Source organism: Lissotriton helveticus, chromosome 1_2 (genome assembly GCF_964261635.1).
Source record: "Lissotriton helveticus chromosome 1_2, aLisHel1.1, whole genome shotgun sequence".
Classification (NCBI taxonomy): domain Eukaryota; kingdom Metazoa; phylum Chordata; class Amphibia; order Caudata; family Salamandridae; genus Lissotriton; species Lissotriton helveticus.
The window spans coordinates 426,900,195-426,916,763 of record NC_136058.1 but is presented as its reverse complement, the minus strand read 5'-3'; the positions used below and the strand labels follow the sequence as shown (position 1 = coordinate 426,916,763).

Genomic DNA, 16,569 nt, shown 5'->3' with positions numbered 1-16,569 from the left:
ACATCAGAAATGATAACACTAAGCCCAGTGCCCCAGGCGATCTGAATGGCATCGGAGTTGAGCCCATTTACATAATGCCGGCCACAGGCTGTGTGTCCAGCAGCTTCATTCGGATGTATGACATTACAACGCATGCTTTTACCACGCATGCCTTTACAACGCAGTTTTTACAATGCATGCTGTTACAATGCATAGCGCTTAGGCGTCCTGGATAGTGAATAGTTTAATTTACTATTCCAACTCCAGTCCCCGTGGATAGTAGGGAAGGTGTTGGATAGTAAATTAAATCTATCCCCTATCCTAGAGCGCCCCCCAGCGCTATGCGTAGTAATGACATGCGTTGTAATAGTTGCGTCGTAAAGGCACTGCGTGGTAAAAGTTGCGTTGTAAAGGATGTCCCGCTTCATACGTGATCTCAAACTCCCTGACATACCAAGCCGCCTAAACGTTTCGATCATAAAAGGCTACTCCAGAGAGTCAAATACTTTATCGGCATCAGCAGACTTCATGTCTGAGTTTACCCGATGCAGCACTGCGAATACCGTCCGTGTGAGAAAGTGGCTCTATATATACTGGACCAAAGTAAGGTACAGGGTTTATAGAATCCACAATCCCCAGAGGTATAACAGAGGTTAAAGTCAGGGCTGACCTTACTCTCTAAAGTGCTAGCTTGGTCGAGCAGTAGGGCAGTACCAGAGGACAGTGTAAAGCATTTGTTGTACATACTCAGTCAGCAAAAGGTTTCACACACTCAAGGACTGAATTCCAGGCCAATTGTTTTGTATCAAAAGATATAGTTGTTTTATTTTTAGAACCAACAGGTGTCAAAATATACTTTTCTCAATATGAGTGATCTCAGGTAATTACTTTACAAAGAGGCAATAAACTTTGTAAACACAATAGGTACAGGGGTTGCAGTAGGCAACACAATTCTAAACACACTATAGCATTGAGCTCAATGTGTTCTTCTACATAAATGCAGCTGATTACTTTATTGATTACTTTTGTAACTCCAGGACTGGATCCTAGATTCAGTCCTGAGGTCTAAGCTGAAAACAGTTTAGTAAAAACGTTTTAGTTATTGCAATGATTTTTTAAAGAATATAACAGTATTTTAAAAGTTGACAGAAACTTTTCAGTGAAAAACTAGCAATGTTATCCAATGGAAGGAAATTCAAGTCACAGGTAAAGTAGGTTCTCGTTACTTTTGTAATCCAGGACTGGACTCCTAGGTTCAGTATTCGGGTCTCTACCTAAGACGGGTAAGTAATTACGTTTCAGTATTTGGTACGATTTTTAAGGAATATTTGTAATTTTCAAAAGTAGACAGAAGAAATGTCAGAGAAAAACAGTCAATGGTTTCCTATGGAAGAAAATTCAGGTTATTAGTAAACACGGTTAGGATTACTTTTGCGGTTCAGTACTGGGCTAAAATGTACAGTACTGGCTTCTCTCCTGATCACAGGTGAGTACTTTGGAATTCGTTATTCGGCTGATTTTAGATGAATATTTTAAAGTTTCAAAACTTCACACAGAAAATCTTTCGAGTCAAACCAGTCAATGTTATCCAATGGAAGGAAAGTGAGTTATCGGTTTTCAGGTGAGTACTCGACTGGTGAAGTTAAGATTCTGGGCATAGACTCAGGGGTCCCCCAGGGTCAGGTAGGTACAGTTGGTACACCCTCAGCGGCACAGGGGCAGCCGGGTGCAGAGGTAGTTAGACTCAATCTTATCCCATGAGAGGCAGGGGGGCTTCGGTTGGTGGCTCCTGGCTAGCAGGCAACGCGGCTGAGGGAGCGGGGCTCTGGGTTACTTGCTCAGGACAATTGGGGAAGTAGATAGGGACAAAGGTTGCACTGCCAGGGGCACTCGGGCAGCTGGGTGCAGGGTGCTTTTGGGCCGTCGGGCGCTCAATGTTATTTAATGGAGATCATGAAAAGGGAACAAAGGCTGCAGGCTCAGGGACGGAGGATCTTCTGGAGCGTCCAACACTTCGAGGGGTAAGTTGGGATCTTGGAGGATAGGTAGGCACCCAGAAATTGGGCACAGGGGGCCGTGGGGCGCCGGGGTGTCTTTTGAGGTCGGGGAATCTTACCACCTGCTGGTTTCGGTCAGAGGGGTTCTTTGTCCTGAGGCTGCAGGCGTCGTCTGGGTCGTCAAGGAGGGTCCTTGGGCACTGGATTCCAAGTCAGAATCGCCGGGGGGACATCCTCTGGGTCTTAGTTCACTCCAGCACAGGCAAGGCTTGGCGGGTGCAGAGTGTGCAGGGTTTGCGGTTCCGGGCTGATGCCAAGGCTTGTTACTTGCTTTGAGCAGTACCACGGCTCGTGGGAGACCCAGGTAGTCAGTGTCACAAGGCAGTCAGGTCCTCTGGGGTTTTTGAGGTGGCTGACCACTGGAGACGCCAGGGTTTAGCAGGAGCAAGTTCGAGGGTCGTCAGGCCAGTAAGGCTGGGGCCAAATCAGTTGGTGTCTTCCTCTTTTTAGCAGCTGCACGGCAGGTCTTCTTGTTTCTTGTTCTTCTTTCTTGTTTCATAATCTGGATCTGGGGAAGAAAGGTTCAGGGTGCCCCTAAATACTAAATTTAAGGGCATTACAAGTAGGGCAAGGGCAGGGACCAATGGGTCTCTGTCCTGGGGTGGATACACCCCCTAGCCTGCTCCTCTCCTCTGGGAGGGGGGCAGGAGCCTAGCTGTGATTGGGCAGGTCTCCCATCTTCAAGATGGCCGGAGCCCGGGGTCGTGCATCCTTGCCTCTCCCACCTGAGGGGTGGAGTTGGCACAGGCTGGCACCCCCCCCCTTCCTGATGTAGGTTTTCCCACCAGTCTTCCCGCCAGAGTGTGGGTTAGAACTGGTGGGGGCCAGTTGCTCAGTACATCAAGTGGTCTGAAGAAGCACACAAAGGCGGAATGCCTTTGAAGCTTCCCCTGCCCATCCTGGGGGAGGAGGCTTGGTACCTCGTCCCAGGATGTGCATTGTTGCAGGCCCAGGAGAGCGGGGGCTCTCCTCCCAGGGGTCCAGCAACATGTCTGCTGTGTGGCAGCCTAGGCAGCCTGTCAGACAAGACGTGGATTGTAGGTTAGGTTTCAGGGGGCATCTCTAAGATGCCCTCTGTAGTGCATTTTAGGTTTAAATTTGTTTTATTGGTCTCAGAGAAAAACAAATACAGTGCAATGCATTGTTGAGTCCATGAAAACATGCAAATGACAGACTGAAGTAACCACTGGGCATGAAGTTGCGCATACCCTGCAAGGGCTGTCAGGCCCCACGGATTTGACATTAAATCCCACACTGGCATCAGTTTTGGTTTAATGTGCTGAGAAGTTTGATATCAAACTTGTCAGTCTTCAGTGTAGCCATTATGGTGCTGTGGAGTTCGTAATGACAACCTCCCAGCACCATATACTCTTAATAGCATCACTACACTTACAGTGCCCAGGAATGGCTCTGGGTACTGTAGGGGCACAGGGCTCATGTACTTGTGCCCACACCATTGGCATAGGGCCCCTAGTAGAGGGGGGGCTGATGTATGCCAGGGCAGTGGGTGTGTGGGCATGGCACACAGGGATGTGTGCCATGTTGACTCTTTGTTTAGTTTTTCACCAGGACACTCAGCCTGCAAAGGCAGTGTGTGTGCGTGTGTGTCAGGGTACATGGCCCCTAAGGGTGGCACAATAAGTTCTGCAGCCCTTAGGGGTCTTCTCTGGTCACAATGCCCTGGGTACCTAGGGTACCATTTACTAGGGGCTGACATGTGGCCAGAGATGCCAATTGGGTTTAGGCTTTAGTACAGTTTTTAGGGAAGGAACACAGGCCCTGGGCACCTGATTGGCAGGGACCCAGAGCACACCAAGGAAAAGTGCATCAGGTATCAGGTAAAAAGTGTGTGTGTGTGGGGGGGGGGTACTGCAACAGAAACTCACTTTCTCACAGTCCGTAGATGAACCGCTGTGGATTTATGTGGGACAAATCCCGACTGTACAGTGGAGACTATTTTCTCTAGTGGGAGGGATAGCCGAGTCGCATCACCTCAGACAGGAATTTATTATCACTGTTACGCAGTGGCAGAGGGCGATAAGAGGTACACTTTCACAGTCTCTGCAGAGAGCTCTGTTGGAGCCCTGGATGGACTTTGTGCAGAGTGGGTGGGACTCAAGGTATTTGGTGAGCTGCTTGTTGACCCTGGCCTCAGTTACTTTGGTGAACATCAAGGAACAGAGAGACAGGCCAATCCTTAGAGTTAGAACTGCTGTGACTACTGAAGCAGACATCTGGAAGTAATGTTGGGTGAAACACTATGAATGGCTGCACGTTGAGGTGCGACGGACAGCAAGAACAAGAAGGTTGGGCAGGGATGTGTCACAGCGTAATTACGAGAGCCTGTGATGAACTCAAACATTCCATCCATCATTTATCTTATTCCTAAATACGACAGGTGTGCATAGATGCGGGTCCCTTGCTCGCTGCACCGCTGGAATCAAGCCACACCCAACAGTCAGGGCTCAGACGTGGTCCCGTGCTTGCTGCACCGCTGGAATCAAGCTGCAGCCTACAGACAGGGCCCAGATGTGGGTCCCGTGCTCGCTGCACCGCTGGAATCAACCTGCACCCTACAGTCAGGGCCCAGATGTGGGTCCCGTGCTTGCTGCACCGCTGGAATCAAGCTGCACCCGCAGTCAGGGTCCAGATGTGGGTCCCGTGCTCGCTACACCTCTGGAATAAAGTCGCACCCTACAGTCGAGGCCCAGAGAGGCTGAAACCAGTCTTGGGTTGCTTCTGTTCCGGTTCAGAAAGGATCTGGATTGGCTCTTCAGCTGGAATGCTCCTATTGGAAGGAGTCTAAAGGTGGCATTGTGGCCAAAAAACAGTTGATCTCCCACTCTGACTTGGCCTGGTTGGGACCAGGAGGTGAGCCGGAGTCTAGTGAGCACTAGCATGTGGGCAGGGCTTGTTATAGACCAGGATGTGAGCCTGAGTCTAGTGAGGACCAGGACGTGAGCTGGGGCCTGGTGGGGACCAGGATGTGAGTCAGGGCCTGGTGGACCAGGACGTGAGCCAGCGCCTTGTGAGGACCAGGCCATGAGCCAGGGCCTTGTGAGGACCAGGACGTGAGCCGGCGCCTGGTGGACCAGGATGTGACCCGGAGACTGGTGAGGACCAGGACATTAGCCTATCACATTAGTGTGGAAGCGGGCATCCATCCGCCCACTACTTAAGAAACCATCGCTGGATGTCACCGACCCTAATAGTTATAGGCCAATTGCTAGATTGCCTCTGCAAAATTATGAACTCCCAACTCTGTTCCTTTCTGCGTAACTCAAAGGGTCTAGATCCGGCCCAACATGGGTTTAGGGAAGGTCACAGCACCGAGACTGCCCTGATTAAGTCCACAGAGGAGGTCCGGAAGGTGCTTGACGATGGGGGCGAAGCAGTGCTGATCCTACTGGATCTGTCAGCGGCCTTCGATACGGTTCACCATGCTATCCTCCCTTAGCCCCACTTTATTTAATATTTATGTATCCTCCCTTGCCCCGGTGATTCGTTCCTTCGGGTTCAAGTTAACATCCTACGCAGATGATACCCAGATTGTGGTCTCGGTGCTTCCAGGGAAAGAATTGGGGGTGGCAGCTAGATTTCAGGACTGCATGTCTGCAGTCAGTTCCTGGATGGCAAAAAGCTGCTTAAAATTAAATTCCTCCAAGACCGAGGTGCTCATTTTCGGGTCGAACACAAATCTTTGGAGCTCCAAATGGTGGCCTACAGATATGGGCCCTCCGCCACCTCCAGCTCAAAAGGTGAAGAATCTTGGAGTCATTATAGACAACCAACTGACCTTCAAACCCCATGTCAAGGCGCTGACCACTTCCATACATTGGATTCTGAAAACCATCAGGAAGGTTCTTCCATTTCACAAACTTCAGGTCCTACAAAATGCAGCTGCCCGCCTGATCGGGGGCCTGTCCAAGTTTTCATCAGTCACTAAGGAATTGGAGAGGTTGCATTGGCTCCCGATGCGGAAGAGGACTTTATTCAAAACCCTCTGCATTGCCTTCAAGGCACTGCATGGCTTGGGCCCGGTGTTTCTTCAGGATCATTTCCAGTGGTACAGACCTGGGAGACAACTGAAGTCTGCCACTCTGGGACTGATTAAAACAACTCGGATCAAGAAGGCACGCTGGGGGGGGGGCAGGAGCTTTGTGGGGGGAGCAGCAAAGGCATGGAACTCCCTCCCCTTGACCCTCAAACTAAATACAAACTTGTTAGCCTTCAGGAAAAACCTTAAAACATGGCTCTTTACCCTCTAGCCCGGGAGTCTGAGCCTCAGGGAGTTACCACTTTCAGCGCCAGGACACCGATCGGTGTTTGTGCGCTCTATAAGTGTTATAAATAAATAAATAAATAAATAAATAAATTAGCCGAAGTATGTTGAGGACCAGGATGCTGAGCTGGGGGTCTGGTGGACCAGGATACTGAGCCAGCTTTCGCTCCCTTTGTGAGGCCAGACTAAACACCCGGTTCGTCCTCTCTTGCAGGACCAGGCACGGGCCAGCACAGTGATCCAAGGACACCAGAGCCTGGGGCGCTGGACTTGCACCTCCAGTTTTTCATTGTATTTCTCCCTGAAACAGATAAAACTTTGTGTAATCTCCTCGAGAGAGATCCACGTTATCTCTGATCTCACTGGACTCACAATCTGCAGAAAGAGGTTGAGAATGAGTCCTTGCACATTAACTGTTCTACTCTTCTCTGCCACGATGCCCAGAGAGGTACCAAATATTTCTGTAGAGTGATGCCCCAAATATTCATGCCTGTACTTTCATATAATTTTTTTTTCTAATTTTTTTTAACACAAGGGGGACCCAATTGGTAGCTGTGGACCATGGGTATTAGTTCTTACAAAGAACAAAAGGTCCAAAGCTTAAAAAGATAGCATAATTCTATGGTATAGACCACAATAGGCTACTATACGTTTTCCTTGCCCTGCCGGGCAGGGAGTTTTATTATAGGTTAATTCAAATCTTTTTGGTTTTTAAATACATTTTTACAACAAACAATTTTCGCTGTGAGGCACAGTCCTGCGCCATTCATAAAAGGTTGAAAATAGAAGGAAAGAAATAAAGGAATTAAGAGAGAAATACTTCAGGCAACAGAGAAGTGAGCGGTCTGGGCACTGTAAGGATCAAAAGATATAACAATGTTTCCCAGAGCAGAACATACATACAATAATACCAATGGTCAACAGTACGTCTGCTAAGAAAGGTCGACGTTTCGATCCCGCGCTCTAATTAAATGGGATCATCATCAGGACTTTAACAAAATAATTGCCTGGATAGAACACTAAATGCGCCTTGGTGAGGGCTGTGTAAGAACAACAGGAGTAAACCCATAGACCACGTCGGGATGGGTGTGAAGTATGAACAATAACAATTCCCAACAGGTTTCAATTTGAGACAGTTAAGTAATGTATGCAGTCTGCATTACATAAGCAAGAAACAAAACAAGGAGGCTCATATGGTTTCAAAGCTTGTTATTCACCATATTAAAGGAGGGTGTTACACATGGAAATACAGTTAAGCAGCACTGTACAGAGAGAATCATGTGACAACCCGAGGGCACTTGGTGAGTGAAGAATATATAATTAGTGAAAAGTGAAGACGCAAGTGCTAAAGGTGAACAGCGTGAACGGCGCAATGTGACAAGAAAGTAATACAATGATGGCTCCGCAGGGTTAAGTTAAATTCACTTAAATCGTTGAACAAACAGTTTTACAGGAGCACAAAACGTAAAGATGCGCTCTAAAATTGCGCTGTGATGTCGACGGCGTTTCGATCCCTGTGAGTCGGGATTATCATCAGGACAGGGTTGTCGATGTGAGGCAGTGTAGATCACGTCGTGTAGATCCCGTGAGTCACTGGACGCCCAGGCAGGGTCCGAAATTGCGGCGTCTGGATGCGAAGTGTGCAGTCGAGAGCTGGTCCGGTTGGGCAGCACCTGAATCAAGCAAGGCGGCCAAGGGCGTAGAGGGCTCTCGATATCTGGGCGGCTCGCGATTAGTGCTGTTGGTTCCTCGCCGATTAGGTCTCAGGCGCCCTAATCGGCGAGGAACCAACAGCCAGATCAGCTTGCATCGGGACACTGTTCCCAAATTCGCGGAACGATTAATTGGTATCAACTGTCAACCCCTGACCCCTAACTCCTGAGGGACCACGAGCACGACCATTGAGCAATCTGCAATTTGCGGATCGACTTCACCATATTGACCGCAATTTGATTGAAACCCCTTTTCCCGCTCACCAGAGGAACAGGAGATACGAGTGCCAGAACTACACGTACCGCACTCCGGTGCCCGTGGCAGCCCCCTATGCCCCAGTCGGGAGCCACACATATCGCTCGCAGAACACAACGTGTTCTTGACGACCAGCCCTCACCAAGGCGCATTTAGTGTTCTATCCAGGCAATTATTTTGTTAAAGTCCTGATGATGATCCCATTTAATTAGAGCGCCGTATCGAAACGTCGACCTTTCTTAGCAGACGTACTGTTGACCATTGGTATTATTGTATGTATTTTCTGCTCTGGGAAACATTGTTATATCTTTTGATCCTTACAGTGCCCAGACCGCTCACTTCTCTGTTGCCTGAAGTATTTCTCTCTTATTTCCTTTATTTCTTTCCTTCTATTTTCAACCTTTTATGAATGGCGCAGGACTGTGCTTCACAGCGAAAATTGTTTGTTGTAAAAATGTATTTAAAAAGCAAAAAGATTTGAATTAACCTATAATAAAACTCCCTGCCTGGCTGGGCAAGGAAAACGTATAGTAGCCTATTGTGGTCTATACAATAGAATTACGCTATCTTTTTAAGCAACGTACTTTCATATAATACATAAGTGCATTCTGGGGGTTGTAGTATCCATTACTTCACTAAAGACAGTGGTTTAAAAAAGAAACTCCATGCTTGGTGGAGATGTGTGCCTTTGTCATGAGCCATCTGGGGCTCAATAATAACTCTGGATACTTTTCAAAAACTCGGATTATGAGCGCTTAAAATAAAATTATATGTCTGAAAAGGAGTATCTCTGGGCGGTGAGAGCAGCGGCTGAGGCATTCCACATTCCTCCTACCCAGAGGACAAGTCTCTCCTCCTACCCCAACATAGCAGGTTTCATAACAACACAGGACAGAGCTCACCTCCTTTGCATCACCCCACTAGGACAAGACAGGCCTCTCCTCCTAGCCGCGCAGGACAGGCTTCACCTCCTCTGCATTCCCCTGGACAGGCCTCAGCTCCTCTGCACCCCTGGACAGGATTCGTCTCCTCTGCATCCCCTGGACAGGCCTCACCTCCTCTGCACCCCCTTGGACAGGCCTCACCTCCACTGTAACCCCTGGACAGGCCTCGCCTCATTTGCACCCCTGGACAGGCTTCATCTCCTCTGCACCCCCTTGACAGGCATCACTTTCCCTGCACCCCCTGGACAGGCATCACCTCCTCTGAACTCCCCTGGACAGGCCTCACCTGCTCTGCATCCCTTTGACAGGCCTCATCTCAACTGCGCCCCCTGTACACACCTCACCTCCTCTGCACCCCCCTGGACAGGCCTCAACTCCTCTGCACACCCTGGACAGACATCGCCTCCTCTGCACCCCTGGGACAGGCCTCACCTCCTCTGCACCCCCTGCACACACCTCACCTCCTCTGCACCCCCATGGACAGGCCTCACTTCCTCTGCACACCCTGGACAGGCCTCAACTACTCTGCACACCCTGGACAGGCCTCACCTCCTCTGCACCCGCTTGGACAGGCCTCACCTCCACTGCACCCCAAGCCCAGGACAGGCCTCAACTCCTTTGTCCCCCCCCGGACAGGCCTCACCTCCTCTGCACCCCTTTGGACAGGATTCACCTCCTCTGCACCCCTTTGGGCAGGCCTCACCTCCTCTGCACCCCATTGACAGGCCTCACCTCGTCTGCACCCCTCCTGGATAGGCTGCACCCCCAGGACAGGCCTCAACTCCTCTGCACCCCCTGAACAGGTCTCACCCCTCTCAGCACAGTACAGGTCTCACCTCTTCTGTACCCCCTGGACAGGTGTCAGAGTGCAGGAAAAAGGAATCAAAGCTCTTCTTTGTTCCGCAGTATCTGCCATTGAACCGGCATTGCAAAGATTACCCGCTCGCAAAAGGTCGCGGGTGATTATAGCGTGGAAACGGGCATTCTCCCCTGTACTACCAACAGGGAGGACCGTGGTGCAAGTTGCTGGTCTAGTCCTGAGCTCGTGTACACAGGCGCGAGGTCTAGACTAGCTGGGAAGTGCGCCGGTTGATTTTCGAACCGAGGCACTTCACCAACTGATTTTCAGAGATTAGTCATGTTCTTTCTGTAGTCTAGTTAGATAGAAATAGTGCAGTTTTGTGCCAGGCTTAGGCGCAGGTTAGAGTGCTTCAGTGCATCGGTTAGTTAGTTAGGTAATTTAGAACTAGAGAGAAATGCAAATTTAAAGTAAATAAGAAAAAAGAAATATAAAGAGAAGAATTAATACTTACCCATTGAATACTTCAGTTCCTGATTTCTTCGTTGCTTGATTGACGGCGGAGGCTCCAGAAGGTTCCTAAGTGAGAAGTAAGAAAAATTCAGAAGATAAGAAAGTAAGGCAGAGAGTGAATGAACGAATGAGTGAAAAAGAATAAATTAACTCACAGAGTTAAAGAGTGCTAAAATGTTGTTTATAATGCAGGTTACGAAAGAATAAAATACTTATATTAAAGAATAGAAGAGGAGCAAATGCCATAGGCACTCTGGGTAAGGAAATATATATATATATATATTATAGAGAGACAGAGAGCAAGAAAGTGGAGAAGGAACTGAAGGAAATTAGCAATGGTGTGCTTTTCTGTTACAGCGATTTCCACTCATGCTTGAAGATAGAGAGGGAGTAAGAAAGGCATAAAATGGAGTACGGCAGAAAGGAAGAAGAAGAGTGGAAGAGCCAGAAGGTCAGGCAGTGTCTTCTCTGTCCCATTCCCCTTTCCCCCGGCTGGGTTCACACAGAAACTAGTTAACTCTTCAGTTGGTGGCTGTGGGAAAACTAGGGGTGGAATTTGGAAAATCTCATCGTTCTGCTCCTGGGAGTGTCGGCACTGTGAGTAACCACGACCCTTGACAGAGCGAAGTGCCCACGTCAATACTCGCCCGAGCAGAATGGCTGAAGAGTTTGATTTAAAACATTTAGGAAATATTCTTAAGGAGATTCAAGAAGAGTTAATAGCAGTCAGAGAGGAAAATAAGGTAATCAAATTTGAAATGAAGGCCCACATTTTCTTAACTCAGTGCTCGTTGTACTTCATGTGTCGGCCCACTGTCTTCCCAGTACACAATCTCGTATAACATTCATCTTTTCGTATCTCAATGGGGACGCAGCCTGTGGTCAATGCCCCTGGTCACCCAAGACTCACCAATTTTATATTACTTTGAGGAGTTCAAGAAAGAGTTTTTGCGACTTTGTGATCGTCCGAAGGTGGCACAGGCTACGGATACTGAATTACTGGAGTTGAGGCAAGGGAATCGAGAGCTTGTCTTCACCTGGCCCAATTTAACAAACTTGTTGTAGAAACTGAATGGCCGGAGGCCAAAAGGGCAGCCTTGTTCTATCGGGGTTTGAAAGATGACTTAAAGGATGCTTTGCCACTGATCCCAAATCGCCCTACAGAAGTTTCAGCTTTGATTGATCTCGTTTTAGAGATAGACTATCGACTAATGGAAAGAAGGGGTGAAAGATGACGTGAATTTCGGCCCAGTGTACCACGATTTGACCGGGTCAGAGCAGAGGTTGTTAAATCTTCTGATAGAGAACATGGAGTCGAACCTATGCAAATTGGAACTATTAGAGGCCCCCTTTCCAAAGAAGAGAAAGAAAAGCGTCGACAGAATAATCTATGGCTTTATTGTGGTATTAGTGGACATTTTGTAAAGGAATGTCCCAAGAAGCCAAAAACCTTCAAGAAGGAAAACTCTCTGCACCACCAGTAGAAGGAGTTGGGCTGGTGGTTGCTAACAAGGATATAATTCGAATTTCTTATCAAGTGGTCAATACTCTACAATCTTCCACTCCACACCTCATTCTGACGATGACCCTAAGATTTCGAGACAGAGTTCTTTCAGGAGTGGCCATGATGCTGGACTCCGGTGCTACGGGGAACTTTTGTGACCTCAATATGCCTTGAAAATTGGTCTGACGGCATTACCTAAAAAGAGAAGTGAGGCAGTTAGGGCTGTTGGCGGTAAAAATTCATCTTCCAGCCCAATAACCAGTCACACGGAAGTTGTGGAACTTGTTTCTGTCGAAGTTCAAAAGGAGGAGATTCAATTTAACTTGATTGATGCTCCTCAGTTTGGAATCATCCTGGGTTTGCCTTGGTTAACTGAACACAACCCAACAATTAACTGGAGTGATCGAACCGTGAAGTTTAACTCAAGTTATTGTTTGGAAAAATGCTTAGGAGAAAAGCGGAAAGAGCAAGATGGAAATCCAGCAGCTTTAATAAGCAAGCAAAAGATGATGGTGTGTGCGGTTCAAACTGTGAGTCTTACGGTAGAACATCAAGAGTTTGCTGAAGTTTTCAGTGAATCGGAATCAAAGAAGTTGCCCCCACATCGGTCGTATGACTGCAAAATCGATTTGGATCCTGGATCTAATCTTCCTTGTAGCCGAATGTATGCGCTTACTGAAGCTGAAAACCGTCATCTTAAAGATTACATTTAGAAATACAGAGAAAACAGGTTCATACGACCATCATAGTCCCCCGTTCCGAAACGTGACAGAGATCTGAGAATGTGTATAGATTATCGTACCTTGAACAAGATTACAATAAAGAATCGTTATCCTCTTCCCTTGATTTCAGTTCTTCTAGATCATGGGTACTCACAAACTTTCTCTCGGGGGGCAAATTTATAGTGTGGTTTGTGGCCAAGGGCCGCTCCTGTGGGGGCGGGGGCAGTGGGGGAGGGGGACGTGTCTAAAGAAAAAAAAACTGAGACCATGAGGTTGAACACAGGTCCCGGCAGCGGACGCTTTCATCCACTGAGTCACCAGACCCAGCACACACACACACGCACACCTCTCTCTCGCTCTCTCCCCCTTACTCTGACTGTCTATCTCCCTCTCTCTCTCCCTCCCTTTGTCTCCCTCTGTCTCCCTCCCTCTGTCTCCCTCTCTCTCTCTCCCTCTCTCTGCCTCCCTCCCTCCCTCTGTCTCCCTCCCTCTGTCTCTGTCTGTCTCCCTCCCTCCGTCTAACTCCCTCTCTTCTCTCTGTCTCCCTCTGCCTGTCACCCTCTTTCAACCTCACTCTGTCTATCATCCTCTGTCTCCCTCCCTGTCCCCTTCCCTCAGTTTCCTTCCCTCAGTTTCCTTCCCTCTGTCTCCTTCCCTCTGTCTCACTCCCTCTGTCTCCCTCTCCCTGTCTCCCTCTCCCTGTCTCCCTACTTCCTCTGTCTCCCTCCCTCTGTCTCCCTTCTCCCTCTGTCTTAAAGTCCTTGCACATTACCTGTTCTACTCTTCTCTGCCATGATGCCCCAGGAGGTACCAAATATTTCCGTAGAGTGATTCCCCGAATATTCATGCCTGTCCTTTCATATAATACATAAGTGCATTCTTGGGGTTGTAGTATCCGTTACATTACTAAAGACAGTGGTTTAAAAAATAAACTCCATACTTGATGGAGATGTGTGCCTTTGTCATGAGCCATCTGGGGCTCAATAATAACTCGGGGTACTTTTCAAAAACTCGGATTATGAGCTCTTAAAATCAAATTATACGTCTGGAAAGGAGTATCTCTGGGCGGTGAGAGCAGCGGCTGAGGCATTCCACACTCCTCCTACCCAGAGGACAAGCCAGGGCAGGCTTCTCCTCCTACCCTAACATGGCAGGTTTCATAACAGCACAGGACAGGCCTCACCTCCTTTGAATCACCCCACTAGGACAAGACAGGCCTCTCCTCCTACCCGCGCAGGACAGGCTTCATCTCTTCTGCATTCCCCTGGACAGACCTCAGCTCCTCTGCACCCCTGGACAGGATTCGCCTCCGCTGCCCCCCCTGGACAGGCCTCTTCTCCTCTTCATCCCCTTGGACAGGCCTCACCTCCACTGTAACCCCAGGACAGGCCTCACCTCATTTGCACCCCTGGACAGGCCTCACCTCCTCTGCACCCCTGGACAGGCCTTACCTCCTCTACACCCCCTGGACAGGACTCGCCTCCTCTGTACCCCCTCGACAGGCCTCACCTCCTCTGCACCCCTGGATAGGCCACACCTCCTCTGAATCCCTTGGACAGGACTCACCTCCACTGTATCCCCTGGACAGGCCTCAGCTCCAATGTAACCCCTGGATAGGCCTCACCTCCTTTTCATCGCCCTCACCAGGACAAGACGGGCCTCGCCTCTTCTGCACCCCCCTGGACAGGCTTTACCTACTCTGTACCCCCTTGACATGCCTCACCTCCTCTGCACCCACTGGAAGGCCCCACTTCCACTGCACCTCTCAGGACAGGCATCACTTCCTCTGCACACCCTCTGGACAGGCTTCACCTCCTCTGCACCCCCTGGACAGGCATCGCTTCCTCTGCACCCCCTGGACAGGCATCACTTCATCTTCACCCCTGGACAGGCCTCACCTGCTCTGCACTCCCCTGGACAGGCCTCACCTGCTCTGCATCCCTTGGACAGGCCTCATCTCAACTGCGCCGCCTGTACACACCTCACCTCCTCTGCACCCCCCTGGACAGGCCTCAACTCCTCTGCACACCCTGGACAGGCCTTACCTCCTCTGCACCCCTTGGACAGGCCTCCCCTCCTCTGCGCCCCCTTCACACACCTCATCTCCTCTGCACCCCCATGGACAGGCCTCACTTCCTCTGCACCCCTTGGACAGGCCTCAACTCCTCTGCACACCCTGGACACGCCTCTCCTTCTCTGCACCGCTTGGGCAGACCTCACGCCTCCGCACCCCTGGAGAGGCCTCACCTACACTGCACCCCCAGCCCAGGACAGGCCTCAACTCCTTTGTACTCGCCTGGACAGGCCTCACCTCCTCTGTACCAGATTGGACAGGACTCACCTCCTCTGCACCCCCTTGGGCAGGCCTCACCTCCTCTGCACCCCCTTGACAGGCCTCACCTCGTCTGCACCCCTCCTGGATAGGCTGCACCGCCACTGCACCCCCAGCCCAGGACAGGCCTCAACTCCTCTGCACCCCCTCAACAGGTCTCACCTCCTCAGCACAGTACAGGCCTCACCTCTTCTGCACCCCCTGGACAGGTGTCAGGGTGCAGGAAAAGGAATCAAAGCTCTACTTTGTCTCGCGGTATCTGTCTTTGAACCGGCATTGCCAAAATCACCCGCTCGCAAAAGGTCGCGGGTGATTCTAGCACGGACCCGGGCATTCTCCCCTGTACTACCAACAGGGAAGACAGCGGTGCAAGTTGCCGGCCTAGTCCTGCGCTCCTGGACACAGGTGCGAGGTCTAGACAAGCTGTGAAGTGCGCCGGTTGATTTTAGAACCAAGGCACTTCACCAACTGATTTTCAGAGATTAGTCACGTTCTTTCTGTAGTCTAGTTTGATAGAAATAGTGCCGTTTTGTGCCAGGCTTAGGCGCAGGTTAGAGTGCTTCGGTGCGTCGGTTAGTTAGTTTGGTAATTTAGAAGTAGAGAGAAGTACCAATTTAAAGTAAATAGGGAAAAAGAAATATAAAGAGAAGAATTAATACTTACCCATTGAATACTTCAGTTCCTGATTTCTTCGTTGCTTGGTTGACAGCGGAGGCTCCAGAAGGTTCCTAAGGGAGAAGTAAGAAGAATTCAGATAAGAAAGTAAGGCAGAGAATGAATGAACGAATGAGTGAAAAAGAATAAATTAACTCACAGAGTTAAAGGGTGCTAAAGTGTTGTTTATAATGAAGGTTACCAAAGAATAAAGTACTTATATTAAAGAATAGAAGAGGAGCAAATGCCACAGGCACTCTGGGTAAGGACACATATATATATATTTATTTATTTAATGCGATTTAAATAGCGCGAACATTAGCCGAAGGTGTCAGAGCGCTTTACATAAGAACCAGTAGCGATACATAAGGACTTGGAATTACATGAGTTACATAAAAGATACACACAGAAAAAAATTGCAAATGTACAAGATGTAGAGTCACACACGGAAGAGATAAACACAGAAAAAACTGCAAACGTAGAAGTTGCAAGTCACTCAAGGAAGAGATACAAATGGATATACTCTAAGAGTCACATAGGAATGGTAGAGACTACAAAGGTCTACTGCACATACTAGTGATTAGAGTTATCTCTATATACATAAATATACAAATAGTAGATTTTCTCAGGTCAAGACCCAAAAAACCAGGAGAGCAGAGTTCCATTAAGGAGGGGGGACGTAGTCTCAGCACCAAGGGAGGGTGGGAGGGATGCAAGGGAATGGAGAAAAGGCAAATCATAGGATCGTCAAAGGGGAAACGAGGGACAAATGGTTAAAGGACGAGGGAATGGACAAGATGGCGGGTCAGGGTCCA

At 49.1% G+C, this 16,569-nt stretch overlaps 2 protein-coding genes across 6 annotated transcripts in view; one reads left to right on the top strand and one right to left on the bottom strand.

Moving 5' to 3' along the window:
• LOC144807526 (uncharacterized) overlaps positions 1 to 16,569 on the top strand; it is a 350,873-nt gene that overhangs the window by 301,019 nt on the left and 33,285 nt on the right. The gene's annotated exons all lie outside the window — the stretch shown is intronic.
• Positions 1 to 16,569, bottom strand: part of LOC144807489 (uncharacterized) — a 39,203-nt gene that overhangs the window by 17,852 nt on the left and 4,782 nt on the right. For all 3 annotated transcript variants that reach the window (XM_078673136.1, XM_078673131.1, XM_078673141.1), the window contains exons 2-3: positions 15,764 to 15,828; positions 10,544 to 10,608 (exon numbers count right to left, since the gene is read on the bottom strand). The gene's annotated coding sequence lies outside the window, so the exon portion shown is untranslated. The remainder of the gene's footprint in view (positions 1 to 10,543; positions 10,609 to 15,763; positions 15,829 to 16,569) is intronic.